The sequence below is a fragment of the Telopea speciosissima genome, chromosome 5 (assembly GCF_018873765.1).
Source record: "Telopea speciosissima isolate NSW1024214 ecotype Mountain lineage chromosome 5, Tspe_v1, whole genome shotgun sequence".
Taxonomy (NCBI): Eukaryota; Viridiplantae; Streptophyta; class Magnoliopsida; order Proteales; family Proteaceae; genus Telopea; species Telopea speciosissima.
Genome location: NC_057920.1, coordinates 16786390 through 16801879, shown reverse-complemented (window position 1 = coordinate 16801879; position 15490 = coordinate 16786390).

Sequence of the window (15490 nt, the reverse complement as noted above, 5' to 3'; positions counted from 1 at the left end):
CACTCTCATGCAAGACATGACATGTCATTATCATGAAAAGGAAACATGCGAGATTTGAATCATAACCAATATTGATGATAACTCGTATACCAAAATAGAGATTACATAACAAAAACAATATAAAAACCATAGAAATTGTCTTCGACAAGTTGCATGGTCCCCCCTTCTCAAGGTGTTGTCAAGTCTAATGTGGATGGATGGAGTAAGTCTCGGTAATCCAAGTCTCGCTAGAGTTGGAGTTGGAGGCATTTGCAGAGACTACCAAGTCCACTTTATTTGCTGCTTCGCTGTTGAATTGAAAACAACCATGCAGTAGTAGCATAAGCGCTTGCTATGTGACGTGCATTGATCACTGCCCAAGCTCATGGCTTCAAGAATGTGTGCACAATGAAAGTGATACCCTGATGATCATTAACATTTTGAATTTCATATCAAAATCCATCCCTGGGTAGAAACCAGAGATAATATCCAATACATCATCCATAGCAACTAAACCTTCCGAATGTCTAAAATCGAAAGGTAGTAAACAAGGGGACGACGAGTGTCACATCGTATGGCGTTTGGGTTCTTTTCTAGTCAGGCCATGATCTACATCATTTAGTTTCCCTCCATTTATTTTTCTACCTACCCTCGTCGTTTCAACTTCCCTCTTTATTTCTCCTTCTTAGCGGATTAGAGGGTGTATCTACTTCAGTTACAACCAAGTGCTTGTGGGGTTTCGGTCGCTTTTCCTTTTTATTGACGTTTCTTCTTCAGTGTATTTACCTCCTTGCTGTATGTGCTTCTGTTTTGACCCCCTTGGGCTTGATCGGTCTCCCTATTCTTCTTGGGACACCCATCTTGCCGTCTCCTGTTTTCAGCTTTTTGGCATCCTTTCATAGGGTTCGCACTGCTTATGGCTTGATCTCCCTCTTGGATCTTGCTCTTCTTATGGTTCTTCTGTCTTTTCTTTCTAATATTGCTTTGGCCTTTTAGCTCTGGCTTGATCTCTACTTGGGGTTCTTACTCGTTATTTGAATTTTTTTATATCTAGTTGCTCCTTCCTTGTTTTCACAGGTCTTTTGCGCGTTGATCGGCATCGATGTCTTCTCAAGGCCCTCGGTTTAGATTAGCTGGTCTGGGGCATAGACGTAATGTTCTAGGATCCTATTGCTCATGCTAGAATTTTAGCACGTCTGGTGTTATACCTGCACCCCGGATCATAATTAATTATTATTTCTCCCTCATGACGTGTAGATACCGCTGTCATGTATGCTGGTGACTTGTTCTTGATGATGGTCAAACCCAGCTACAAAATTATTGACCATGATACGGGTTTGCCTGTGGAGGAAACTATTCGGGGTCATGGGTGACGCACCATGGCAATGGAGAAGTAAATTCTAGCCATTGATTTATTTATTTACTCTTTTCTTTGGTGTCCTTGAAGTGCGGGTCGAGATTGGACCGCCCGGGCTATTTTAGTTGAGTAGGGAATATTTTACTTGTGGGTCCCACTTACCTCAGGAAACGTATGAGGGACTTGTGTTTCATTATTATGTGGACCACACCTTTTAATAGACCACATTTGATAATCTTAATTCTTATTTAGAACTATGGGTTGACCCATTTAACTTAAAATAACCCTTTTGGTTTAAATAACCTATTTGGCTTAATGACCCATCCAACTTTGGTGACCCATTTAACTTTGGTGGGCCATTTAATTTAAGTGATCCATTTAAGTTTATTTGACCCAAGAATGGGTTTTATTATATTTCTTGTCCAACCAAATGGACCCATCCTTATTAGGTTCTTTTCTATTTAAAACCAGTGGGTCGACCCATTTAGCACTCATGACCCATTTGACTTAAAAGATCCAAGTCACTTACTATAAATAGGACAAAAGGGAGCAGAAGCATTCATTCTCATTACTTCTCCTCCAACCAAAAACGTGGGAAGAAGGGAAAGAAGAGAAAGAAAGAAGAAAGGAGAGGAAAAGAAGGAAAGGAGGAAGAAGAAAGGAGAGGAAAAGAAGGAAAGGAGGAAGAAGGAAGGAGAAAAGGAGGAAGAAAGGTGGAGAAGCTTAGTTGGAGGCTTGAGACCTCACCTCTTCGAGCCCTCAACGTGGAGCTCCTCTACCTTGGGGTAGGTAAGCTATTAAAACCCACTTCACTTCTTCTATTTTTGGGTTTTGGGTTTGGGAAATGGGAGAGGCTCGATCTAGGATTATCTTGGGACCCAAAGATCGATTGGAACTCTTGGCTTTGGTTATTGTATTTCACTCCATGGCTAGCCCTAAAGCTCACAATCCCATTCCATTTGAAAGACCTAGGGTTTCTACCCTATTATCCCTTAGATTAGGTTCTTCTTGGATTCACCTCTTGAATCCCTTGGGTTGTATGGACCTAATGAGGCCTTAGAACCCTAATAGACCTAAAGGGGAAGCTTCTTTGATGTTCTCCTACCTTTAAACCCCTTGAAAATGGAACCCTTGGTGAGAAACCCCTTGAATCTCAGACCTACAAGTATGAGGTTTTACATGTGGTTTTAATATGTACGAGAAACCACCTTTACAACCACCTCCCTGAGAAGGCCCCTGGAAAGCTAGGATTTATGTGCGGTTTCATTTCCTGAGATAAATCACTTGTGCAACCGTACTTGGCAGAGACCTTCCTGAGCCCCTGGTTAGCTAGGATTTACATGTGGATTCAGGAATTGGGCATGAGACCACCCATGAAACCACCCTGTCTCTGAAATCTTATACTTAGAAGAATTAAGAGAGACCTTTTGGGGATCCGTCCCTTTACTTAATTAACCCTATACTCATTCTTTATTTAGGTTTAAAGTTCCCATCTTGTGACGTGTTACTTAATCTCGGCGACAACTTGTAATGTCGGGGCATAACATATATAGTGAGTGGGTTTGGTTTGTTTGGGCTTGCTATTATTATTAATTTCATATGTACCATGCTATTAGTATATTTTCTTAAGCATGATTGTGCATTTTGCATACTTTATTAAATGGTTGATATGATGATGTTGTGGTTGCTTTCCATTCTTTATTGGGTTACGGTGTCGATGAATGCCGGTGCCGGAATCCTAGAATACATATATAATACGTTTGATTGAATGTCATATTGAATTGTATGCGTTGTGTCATGCTGGTACCCCGGGGGCTAAACCAGATGAAAAGTTGATGCGCCCGTATTACCTCTCGGGACGATAGGACTTGCATATAGTATATCTACGGCTAGGACTTTGCACCCTTATGCTACGACCCTTACCAACAGGGTTTTAGGTGTTGGGTAACTAGAACTCCAGATTCTGTGGAGGTGGGAGAGGCCAATCATGGTAGTAATGGTTATCGGGGTTTGCCACTGAGATGTTTTGGTGGCATCGTCCGGCGTAGGCCCCCTGATAACAATTGAGGTTCATTGTGACGATAAGTTAAGTGACCCACGGTGTTTTTCGAGTTGTCACAGTAGTATATATCTCTGCCTTAGTTGTGTGATAGGTGGAAAAATGGAATTAACATGTGCATGCATCATTGAACTATGTGAATTGTGTGTTTGTGCATCCCCATCCCCTCACTGGCTCAGTGGAGCTAACCCCCTCGTGTACACACTTTTTAGATCATGGTGCAGGTATGGAGGAGTCGGAAGTTGTGTTTGAGGAACATGGCAATGGGTGTCCTTGTGACGATTGCCCCTACGGCGTGAGGATACTTGGGACTTGTTCCCCTTTTATTATTTTAGGGCTTAAAGCCCATGTATAAATATTTACTGTTATACCCTTGTTGATAGTTATTAGATGGTCATGAGAAAAATATTAATTACAGTATTTATCATTTAGCCTTTGAATATCTTGTAACTATTTGATTTTATACGCTTTCGCAAAACTACTGATCTTTGGAATGTAAAATTCCCTTGTCGCACTCTGATATTATATTATATTGCTTTAATATTGGTTATGACTGTGCATTGGGACACTGTGTCAGTGATCTTGGCAGCTTAATGGGATGGCACGTGTCATCCTAGTCACCCCTTATAATGTATAATATTCATTGTCTGGGATGGGGGTGTGACATCTGGGGTCCTGCTACATGATCATCTCCAACCTGCGGGTCGTATTCCTAGTGTTGGTCTGCAACAATCGAATGGCCTTTTTCTAGGACTTGTTGGAAGAAATCTTTGCAACTTCTATAACTGTGATAACTCGGTATTGTTTGGGTTCACTGTGGGATGCCCAAAACCATCCAAAGACTTTATATCGGATCATTTTTTGATGCTATGGAGGCCTCTTGGTTTGCTGGCCTTTACGTGGATTGATGATGGGTTATTTATTGTGGAGATAAACTCTATGGCGGCTCGAGATCGTCTCATCTCTCTTTGCCCCTGCTGGTGCGGCATGGCTCTTGTTCATCTCGTTCCACATGCCTTGGTTGACCCTCTGTTTGCATCTAAAAGAGAAGCTATTCCCTTATGGGTTCAAGTAAGCCCAGTTCCAGTGGAGGCGTTTTCTTTCAACACCATTAAACAAGCAGTATCATGTGTTGGTAAAATCCAAGATATTTACCTTAAGTTTGATTTAGGCCTGCCTCCTAACATTGTTAGAGTCAAAATACTATTCAAATGGCGCCGACCAATCTGTGTGAATTCAAAAATCCGTAACAACCAAGGTGACCTACTTCCTATTGTTTTACGATATGAGGCATTCAAGGTTTGTGGTAAATGTGGAAGACTTTGTCATGATATCTCCACCTGCCCTTTGCTGACCGGGTCGTCCAGTTCTTCAGTATCGACTCCTTCTGTGAATTTGTTCGAGCATGCTCTTACCACCCCACTTCGACTGAACTTCATCGGGTTTCCTAATGAACACTCTGTTGAGTTGATTGGTCCTTCTAGTTTTGGGAGCACGACTGGTGTGCTTGTTGCTGGCTATTTTCTCATCTCCCAAGAACCGCGGATTACAGAAATTATTGAGGAATTGAATGTTGGCAATAATCAACTACATGAAGGAGATAATGATATGGACTGGGAAATCCCTGTAGTGGAAACGGATGCTGACTCTGATGTGGGCCTAAATGCTGGCTGCTTTCACAATCAATTGGAGGGACCTACTACTGTACCTATTACTGCAATGGTGGATTCTGTACATGGTGTTAGGGAAAATGTTGATCCTACACTCTATCCCCTCCAAGTCATCCCTATGGTGATGTTTTGATGATAACAAATAAGACTTGGACTAATGCTTGTGGTCTAAGTGTTTTAGAGTCAAAGCATAGCATCAAGTGAGGGGGAGCATATACAAGTGTTCAAAGACTATTCTCAAAGAAGATTGAAGCTTGGAAGTAAAAGTTTTACATTTGAAAGCTTAAAGTCTTGAAGAATTGAAGACTTTCTAAGAATTACAAACATGTATTTTTGTTATCTCTTGAGTCACATTCGATGTAATGCACACACACAAGCATACATCCATGTAGAATGCCCTTAAGAGGTAGTTTGACCCCTAAGACATATGCCCTTATCCCAATCCGGCATACCGGATTAATGGGTGTCTCAGAGAAACACCTCCAGTAACCCCTTTACCCATGCTGGATAAGGTTCCAGCATACCGGATCCTCTCTTGGCTGTATTTTGCCCTGATCCAGCATATCGGATCCCAATCCAGCATACCGGATCAATGCTTGACTAATTAAATATGACCGTTATTCTCTTGTTTATTAAGGAAAGTAGGTAATCCGGCATACCGGATTTCCATCCAGTATACTGGATTACTTATAGAATGTGGGATTCTTTTCTTAATTGGATTCCTAATTGGTTCTAAGCCTCTAACCTATAAATACCCTCTTGATTAGTGTTCTATACACTACAACAATCATCAATCAAGAGCTCTAAGCAATCAAGCACTCCCTTGTGAGATTATTCTTTCAAGATCAAAGAAGATCAAAGAAAATTCAATCTCATTCTTGCTCCCTCATTGCATACTTGCATCCAAGCTACATTGACTAAGAGGTAGCACTCATTCTACTAAGTTTTAAGGTAATCCTAAACTACTTAGTGCTTTACTTAAAAATTGTTGTTGAGTCCTCTTGCTCATTTCTCAAGAGTAGTCATTTGAGTCCTCTTGCTCATATTTTCAAGAGTAGTTGTACGAGTTCTCTTGCCCACTCAAGATTCATTATAGTAAATTCTCTCTAAGGTGAGAGGAGTGGACGTAGGCACATATTGGTCGAACCACTATAAATTGTTTGTGTCTTTTTACATTGCTTGTCTTTACTCTTCTCTATCTTTATTGTTTGATTTTATTTCCGCATAGTTATTTTAATTTTTGAACCTACACCTATTCACCCCCCCTCTAGGTGAATTCACACATGGTGCCACTGGCACGACTATTTTGGATGAGTTCATTGCTGCTTTGCTAGTTGACCCTCACAACGGTCTTAGTTCGTCTGATGCACTAGAGGTGAATCTCTCTGGGACCAACACCCAAACTATTTGCCCCCCTTTGCTGCTCGATATTGACCCCCATTATGGGATTGCTCCACCAGCCCTACTCTCTGCCGATGGATCTCACTCGGGCCCGAATGTGCAACAGAACCTGATCTATATGGAGGACCTTACAGGGGGCTCAACTGCCAAGAAACGCAAGGTTTCCTCATCCCCCATTCCCCCGCCTTTGGCTCTTGAATTCTCCTCATTCAGGTTATCCTTTGAACAAGCTTTTGCAATGTCCCATGACCCTCACCTGTTTTTATCCATGGTCAAAAATTGGATTGATGACCTTCGTCTACTATCTGCTCGGAGCCCCTCTAGATCTTTTGCTTCTGCTGGCCGCAACCCCAACATGGCACCTGATACTGTGGTGGAACCCCCCCCCATATAATCTGGTATTCCCCTTATCTCACTTTTGTTCTTTTTTCAATTATCATTCTATTTTTTTCATTCTTATGCTTAGTTTTGCGGTTAGTACTTGGGAGTTAAACAAGCGTGCTCTCCGAATATCTTTCACCCCTCGCCGTATATTTTGATTTTGTATGTGCTTTACTTTCATCCTTATTTTTGCTGTTACCATGCTTTTCCTTTCCTGGAATACTCGTGGTTTTAATAACCGTTTTACCCAAAATTGCCTAGCTTTCCATGTAAATACACATAGACCTAAGTTCATTGTTCCTATGTGAAACTAAATGTGTAGATCATGATAAAATCAGGCTTAAAAAACCTATGTCCTCTTACAAATCTATTTGCTGCATTAATAGCTCTGGTGTGCATGGAAAAAAGGGTGGTATATGGTTGTTTGCTCTTCCCTCCGTGATCATATCAAAATAGATTGCAGCTGAACATTTTATTAGTACGCTTATAATAGACAAAAACAAGGTGAAATTTTGGATCATGTCCTTATATGCCCCCCATGTGGCGGATCGAATGGTGTTTTGGCAGAATCTACTGACTTTTCTGCAAACCTTGAAGGAACCTTTTTGTCTGCTAGGAGATTTCAATGAGATTTTGGATGAATCTGAAAAAATCGGAGGTACTCCTTTTCGCTCCAATTCTACTTCCAAGATGTTAAAGGAAATAATTGACTCGTGTGCTCTTGAAGACGTGAAATTTCAAGGATCCCAGTTCTCTTGGTCGAACAATAAAAAAACCCCCAACCTTATCAAAGAAGGCCTGGATCGGACTCTCGCCTCCCCATCTTGGTTAACCTTGTTTCATTATGCATCCATCACCAAACTTTCCCCCTTAGGTTCTGACCATAACCCCATTCTTCTTTCTACCACTAGCTCCAGAACTAGCTACAAGAAATTGTTCCACTTCCAAGAAGCTTGGACCCATCATCTTGAATTCCAACACTTCTATTCCACTACTTGGAATACCCATGCTTCGGACCCTCTATCCATAAAACTTACTACACTTTCCAATTCTTTAAAAATCTGGAACAAGAACACTTTTGGACATGTGAACAATCTCAAATCCCAATTTTTTAAAAATTTCTTCAGTGTCTCTGAAACTAGTAACTAGGACATGGTTGTTTTAAATAAAATTCAGAATAATATGACTTGGATCTTTGATGCTGAGGAGGTTTTCTGGCTCCAAAAATCCAGGCACATTTACATTAGGGAGGGAGACAGGAACACCAAATTTTATCACTCTGTTGTAAAATCTAATCTAAGGAAACGACGCATTGATTTCATCTGGGACCTGGATGGAAAGGAGGTAGAGGATCCGAAAGCTATAGCTCATGCGTTTGCCTCCCACCTTAAGGAGGTTTTCACAACTTCAAATCTCTTAGATGCTGATTTCATTGAGTGCTTATTTCCCCAAGTCCTTTCTTTGAAAGACTCGGATTTTCTTGTCCCCCCCCCCCCCCCTCTTTGGAAGAAGTTAAAAAAGTTGTCTTTTCTTTAGGTCCTCTTAAAGCCCTTGGGATTGATGGCTTCTAAGCTTGCTTCTTCCAAAAATTTTGGGATCTTGTCTACCCGAACCTGTTTGAGATGGCAGTGAACTTTCTTAAATTTGGTTCTCTTTCTAAAGGGATTAACCATACTGTTGCGTCAAGAAATCGCTCAGTGGTCCTTCGAGTGCCTTAACCTACAAAAGACCCTGGAGTGACAAAGGAGAACCAGTGTGGTTCCGACCTAGGACTCTCCGATGCCTAAGTTAGATCTCTCTGAGCAAACAAATAAATAGTAGTATTCAAGATGAGTTAAGATGTCCCCTGACGGGACTATGTACCTTGCCTTTTATAGTAGTGTATGGTGGTGTGGAGAGTCCCAGTTGATGTAGAGTATTTACCATAGGTGATAGAGTCCCTGAGTAGCAGGGCTCCTCCTTGATAGGTTGTCTTCCCATGAGACGTAGTGTCCTTGATAGACTAGGTAGTTGTCTTCCTGGGAGATGTAGTGTCCTTGATAGACTAGGTAGTTTCCTTCCTTAGAGACGTGGTGTCTTTGGAAGTTGCCTTCCTGTGGGATGTAGTGTCTGGGTGGCCTTAGTAATCTTGATAGATAGACTCATCTACGTGGTAGATGAAGTTCATGGTGTATGAGTCCATTCACTCCATGTGACTCGATAGGCGATGGCCTAGAGTCCTTGGCGATGTTGTCTTATTGATGGCTATCCGAGGGAGCTTGTGCTTGGAGATGACGTGTGTGGGCATGACGTGTGCCGGGGATGTCATGCCCGAGTCCGGGTCCACGCCCACTATCCGTGCCCAGGGTGCCCATATTGGGTTGGGTTAAATCCTTACTTGGTTCTTTATTTTTGGGTTCTCGTCATGAATCGGTCCTCTTTATTGGGTTTGGACACGTGGCATTCCCTGATTGGTCAGGGTGAATTTAGGTTTATCACTTGCCCCCCACTCTCTTGGAACAATGTGCTCAAGACAGTACTCCTTGTCTTCTTGTATCAATTGAGGGGTGTGTTGTGAATAATCATCTTGTAGAGGGTGTACTTGCAATTTGCTTAGTGAGGGAGAGGTTATGGGTTCAAATCCTTCCTTTCTCATCTTTTTGTCTCTTTCTTCTTTTTTCTTTCTTTTTGTAGATATATACACTTTTGCCTTCATTTTACTTTTCACTTTTCACCTTCTCTCCCTCTCTTTCTAACTTTTTCTCCCCTTGGGCTTTTTCTTCTTCCACTTCTTACTTAAGTCTTGGCTTTTGTGTATCTTGATTGTGCCCCCCAAATGTTTGATCTTTTACCATAATGAGGTTTACCTTTCCTGTCTCAAGCTTTCTTGATTCTTCTTAGACACTTAGCCTTATTTTTGTGCTTGCCTGGTGTAGTGCCCATAGTCTTGCTCATTGCACTACGTGTTACTTGCTTGTGCCTGCCATTTTCTTGGGTGCGTGCTACTTGTGGGTGGCTAAGCCGCTTCCGTGCCTGGGATTCGAGCCTTGGAGGGTGACGATCCAGGTGATTGATCAGCGCCCCGTGGTCGGCTTCCATCGATCCGCGCCTGGGGTTGGCACCCTTTGATCCATGCCCAGAGGTTGGCATCCATCGATCCGTGCCCAGGGGTTGGCTTCCTCGATCCGCGCCTGGGGTTGGCTTCCTCGATCCACGCCTGGGGTTGGCTTCCTAGATCCGCATCTGGGGTTGGCTTCCTTCGATCCATGCCCAGGGGTTGGTGTCCATCGATCCACCCCCACGGGTTGGAGTCCTTCGATCCGCGCCCAGGGGTTGGTGGCGTCCATCGATCCGCGCCCAGAGGTTGACCGTCCATCGATCCGTGCCTAGGGGTTGACTGTCCATCGATCCACTCCCAGGGGTTGACCGTCCATCGATCTGCGCCCAGGATTTGACCATCCATTGACCCGCACCTGGTGATTCGTGCCCAACCACCTCGATCCGTGCCTGCTCGTGGCCTTGGTGCGTGTCGCTCTTCTTTTCTCTTTTTTTTTTTTTTGATTAGTTTTGCATTGGTGGTTGCATGTTATCTCCTTTCTCCTCTTCGCGGTTGCTTGGTCTTGGGAGGTCTTCATTCTAAGTAAGTAACCCATTGTCTTCCTTATCTGTTCATGTCTTCCTCTGACGACTTTGATCCGGCTTCGGTTGGAGTTCGATCTGTTGAGGCGTCTTCTTCGGGGTCGTCTTCCCCCGTGGATACTTCTGTTTCCTTGCCTTCCCCCATTGCTAGTGATGGGGAAGAGGCTTCTGGAGATTCTGCTCCTAGTAGAGGTCGTTAGGCCTCCCGAGCTTCCACTTCTGTTGGCGACCCTAGGAGCAAGTTGGCCCATATTGCTAGCATCTTGACTTCTTCAGACTTGGCGTCCCTCCACCAGGAGTTCCATATACCCCCTGAGGTCTTGCTTCGTGTCCATGGACCGGATGACCGTGCTTACCTCCACTGAGGAGATGAGGTCTGCTTGTACCACATTTTCTTTGTTCATGGTCTTCGTTTCCCTGTCTCCCGCTTTGTGGAGCTTGTGTTGGAGCATTGGTGCCTTACCCCCGGGTAGGTGTTGCCTAACTCGTGGAGGGTCATACTGGGCTTCTATGTGTTCTTCGCCCGAATGGGGTGTGCTGCCACTGTTCCCTTGTTCTCTTATTTCTACGTGTTGAAGAAGGGGGAAGGTGGGTGTTACCACTTTGCCCGTCGTCTCCCTAGGGGATCTCTTACCACGCTTAATCCTCTGGTGGGGATCACCAGTTCGGTGAAGTACTGGAGGGATCGTTTCTTCTTTGCCACGGTCCCCCACTGTGCCTTGCGGTCTACCTGGGAGGTTATTGATATCAAGAGGGTGAACTGCCCTCTTGAGTTGAGCGACTTTGAGCGTAACTCCCTCCAGAGATGTCAGGGATGCGACCCGTTCGACGTCCATTAGTTGGATTCTGAGGCTTTCTTGTGTCTTTGGAAGTGGAGTCCTGGTAAGATACTTGACTTCTTTGATATTTGCTTATGTACTTTCCTTTTATGTATTCCTGTTTTGACCTGCCTTGTGTCCCTGATTGGATGTTGTTGTGCAGTGGACATCAGGCCAGATCTTAGCATCTGCCGCTCCAACCTCCAGAAGAGGAGCGCTTAGGCTGCTGCTTCTGGGGGTGGTTCTTTTGGTGTAGTACCCCCAGCTTCTTCTTCTCCTTCTGCGGTCACGGGACCAAGAGGAAGGGGGTCTATTACTTATAGGTCCAGCACCGTGCTACTGAGGCTGTGCTTCGACTGGAGGGTCATGCTTTTCACAAGCATCAGATAAAGCGTACATTGTAGAACGTGGAGAGGGAGGTCCAAGGGCTTAGGGCTGCCCACGAGGAGGCTGTAGCACGTGAGCGGAGGGTGTCAGAGGAGCTCCAGGTAGCTACCATTGCAGCGGCTCAGGGTTCTTCTAGAGTCCAGACCTTGGAGGAGGAGCTCCGCGCTTTGAGGCAGAGGCATGAAGTGGAGTTGTCTGAGGCTGGGAAGCGGGCAATAGTGGCATACCAGCAATCTCCTGAGATTACTGCGTACTTTCATCAGTACAACCAGGAGATATACGATGGAGGCATCAGGGACTTGGCGGTTCGCATCCTAGAGAGGACCCCTGATTATGATTTCTCAGGGTTCCCAGAGGTTACCACATTGCTTCCTGAGACTGCTGCAGTGGCTCATGTTCCTCTCGAGGATGGCTCTGCGGCGACAGAGGAGGGTGCTATCGCACCAGAGGAGAGTGCTGCTCTTCTTGCTGATGCTGATTTGATGTCTCCTTCTGGATTAGAGGCTGCTCCTCCATTGGATGCCCCATGATTTCATAGATGTTCTTTCTGGATGTTGACTTATTATTGGATGATAACTTTTTGGATGAGAACTTTTGGATTGGGATGCTTATTTTTTTATCTTTTGTATGTACTTGACTTTTTCTTCTAGTGATGGTTGATATGACATGCATTTGATCCTTGTTGCTTTGATGGTTCTTATATCTGTGCAACCCCATGTAGTTGGCGGTCCATAGGGATGTCTTATCTCGGTGGTCCATGGACCTTGGTGGCATAATGCCTTGGTGGCATAGCACCTGGGTGGCATAACGCGTTAGGCATAAAGCCTCGATGGCATAATGCCTTAGGCATAAAGCCTCAGTGGCATAACGCCTTAGGCATAAAGCCTCGGTGGCATAACGCCTTGGTGTAGTGGTAGTGATTCAATTGAGTGGTAGAAGCAGACAAGTATTCCCGAAACACCTCTTTATTTTGAATGCAATTTTTTAAATTGTCTTTGAAACAGTGATGCCATCTACTGCTACTACTTGACTGCTATTGCCGATGGTGCTGTCGCATCTACTGGTAATACTTCTTCAGGTGTTTTGAGTTCCAGGTGCTGTCTACCTTCTTGCCCCCCGGAGTTTTCAAGCAGTATGTTCCTGGACATATCTGCTTGGAAACTATATAGGGTCCTTCCCAATTTGCTAATAGTTTCCCTTCTTTTCTTGGCTGTGATGCACTTGCCCTTCTTAGGACTAGGTCTCCCTGATGGAATAACCATTCACGTACCCTGGCATTGTAGTACTTGGCTGTTCGCTATTGGTAGGCCACGTTCCTCAGCAGTGCCTTCTCTCTTACCTCATCCAGGAAGTCTAGGTTGGTTCGAAGTCCATCTATGTAAGTTCATTCATTAAAGTATAGTACTCTGTGGGACATGGCGAGGACCTCTACTGGTGCCAATGCTTCTGTTCCATATGCCAGCCGAAATAGGCTTTCTCCTGTGGGTGTCCTTACTGTGGTGTGGTATGCCCATAGAACACTCAATAATTCTTCGACCCACTTCCCTTTAGCTCCTTTCAGTCTTTTCTTTATTCCGTCCAACAGGGTTCTGTTGGTGACCTCCACCTGACCATTGGCCTGTGGGTAGGCTATAAAACAGGTCGATAGTCAATGTTGTAGTTTTGACAGAAGGTGCTAAACTTGGGGTTGTTGAATTGCTTCCCATTGTCGGAGACTATGATCTTTAGCACGCCGAACCTGTAGATGATGTCGTCACGTACGAACTTCTCCATTTAATTCTCTGTGATCTTGGCCAATGGTTTGGCCTCTACCCATTTGGTGAAGTAGTCGATGGCAACCACCAAGTATTTGCGGTTGCCTAATGCTGCTGTGAAGTCCCCTAAGATGTCGACCCCCCACATGGCAAAGGGAATGGGGTTGAGGATTGATGTCAGCTTGGTGGCGGGTAGATGGGGTACTGGGGCGAACAACTGACATTGCTCGCAAGCCTTGACGTACTGTATGGCTTCCTCTTGCATTCTTGGCTAGTAGAGCCCCTGGCAGAGGATTTTGTAGGCTAGATGTCTTCCTCCCATGTGGCTTCCACAGATCCCCTCATGTACCTCTGCTAGGACATATTGGGCTCCCCTGGGTCCTAGGCACCGAAGTAGCGGTACCGTGACCCTCCCTCTTGTATAGCACCCCATCCAGGATGGAGTACTTTATAGCTCTCATCCTTATCTTCCTTGCCTCGATCTTGTCTTCTGGTAAGACATCGCTCTGTAGGTAGTCGAGTATAGGGTCCATCCAGCTAGGCCCTTCCTCGATCTCATTGACCAGCTTCTCCTGGTATGCTGGTTCATGCAATATTTCCACATACACTGCACTGGCTAGGTTCTTAAGTTCATCGTTGGCTAGCCTAGACAGTGCATCTGCAGTAGCATTCTCGATCCTGGGTACTCGAACCACCTCGAACTTCATGAACTGCCCGATCAATTCCTGAGCATGCGCTAGGTATGATGCCATGCGCTCATCCTTCGCCTCATACTCTCCGTTCACTTGGTTCACTACAAGCTAGGAGTCACTCCGGATGGATAGATGTGTGACTTGGATTGCTTTGGTCACCCGGAGTCTAGCCAACAGTGCTTCGTACTCTGCTTTATTGTTAGATGTTAGGAAGGCAAACTGAAGAGCATATTGTATTCGGAATCCTTTGGGGCTGGTAAGTATGAAACCAGCTCCACTTCCTGTGGCATTACTCGAACCATCCACGAACATCTCCCATGATCCTCGATCCTGCTCCTCTGGTTTCTGTGCTTCTATCTCGTTCTCAGGCAGGGTACACTCAGCTACAAAGTCTGCCAGAGTTTGGCCTTTGATGGTCGTCCTGGGTTGGAACTTGATGTCGTGTTCACTCAACTCGATCGCCCAGGCGATCAATCGTCCAGAGATGTCCGGCTTGTGCAATACCTTCTTTAGTGGTAGGTTAGTGAGGACCGTGATGGTATGGGCCTGAAAGTATGGTCTGAGTTTCCTTGCTACGATTACTAGTGTGTATGCTACCTTCTCTATTCTCGTGTACCTGGTCTCTGCATCAATTAAGACATGACTCACATAGTAGATGGGCCTCTGTATTTTGCCCTCTTCTTTTAGCAGCACTGCACTCACTACGACGGGGGTCGCTACCAAGTAGATCTGCAATTCTTCATTAGGCTCTGGGTGCCCAAGCAATGGTGGGTTCTGGAGATATACCTTTAATTCTTCAAACGCTTTCTGGCACTCCTCTGTCCATACAAAGTCTTTAGGACTTCGGAGGTTCTTCAACGTCTTGAAGAATGGCAGGCACTTGTCTCCGAATCATGACACGACCTTGATAGGGCGGTGATCCTTCCATTCAACCTCTGTACCTCTCTGACTATCCTCGGGGGTATCATCTCTTGGATGGCCTTGATCTTGGAGGGGTTGGCCTCTATTCCTCGTACTGAGACCATGAACCCTAGGAATTTTTCAGACGTTACTTCAAATGCACACTTCGCAAGGTTGAGTTTCATCTGGTTCCTTCTCAGTACGGTGAATACTTCTTCCAGGTCGGCCAGGTATTAATGAGTTTGGATGCTTTTCACGAGCATGTCATCAACGTACAGTTTCATGTTGTGCCCAATCTGTTCCTCGGACATCTTGTTGACCATCCTCTAGTAGGTGGCCCCTGCATTCTTTAGTCCGAACGGTATGACACGGTAGCAGTAATTCTCCTTGTCTGTTCGGAAGGCGGTGTAAGACTCGTCATCCTCATGCATAAGGATCTGGTTGTAGCCGGAGTAGGCGTCCATGAAACTCAAC